This window comes from Trichechus manatus, unplaced genomic scaffold (genome assembly GCF_000243295.1).
Source record: "Trichechus manatus latirostris isolate Lorelei unplaced genomic scaffold, TriManLat1.0 scaffold00022, whole genome shotgun sequence".
Lineage (NCBI taxonomy): Eukaryota > Metazoa > Chordata > Mammalia > Sirenia > Trichechidae > Trichechus > Trichechus manatus.
Window position 1 is genome coordinate 11052031 of NW_004443958.1, and position 825 is coordinate 11052855.

An 825-nucleotide genomic window follows, 5' to 3' on the forward strand; every position below is an offset into this window, starting at 1 on the left:
TGAACTGGGCACCACACAGTCATGCATAGCTTCCATGATACGTTCTGTGAAATAGGACGTTATATGATTTGGACATTGTGCAAACACCATATTATTTTCTCCTGGCAACTTGGAGATAGCAGAAGTATTCCTTACCCAGGAACAGGAAGGGCCTGGAATTCTGCTCACTGCTGTCCGGGCCAGGTCAGTGGCTGCATCCCAGGAGAGTGAGGGTTCAGTGAGGGTATGCACTGTGCTGGCGGAGCCTGGGGACTGGGCCTTTAGACAAGGCCCTGGGACACTCAGGAAAGCAGTGGGCCCTTTGAAGGCCCAGACAGCCCTGCAGGCCCCGTTCGCTGAGGATAAGGTCTAGGGGCATGGTGCAAGTCCAGTGTAGGTTCCCCAAGCACCAGCTGGTCTGAGGTGCAAAGGTGGCAGCTCCCTCTTGGCTATGTCTGGTTACATCCACTATGTCCCATTCTCCAACTGGAATTTCTAAACTTATGGAACCTCGTGGTATATGCAGTCAGATGATGCCTGAACAGATGTTTTGTGGCGCATGATTGTATTACTGAAGCCTCTTGTCAGGTTCCTGAATTAAAAAATAATCGTGATAATGGTGAAACAAATCAAGAAGAGTGGACTAGTTAATCTGCAAGGTTCTTCTGAGCCCAAAATTTCTATGAAACAAATCCTTCAATTCTCAATGCATTTGGCCTCTTGCTACTCCTTGCTGATCTTCCTTTTTCTTGTTAAAATGAAAGTCTTATTAAGCCAATAATAGAAATTGATCAAATTTTATTGACTATAAATGTCACTTTGGGGACTAAGGTGCACCTGACCCAA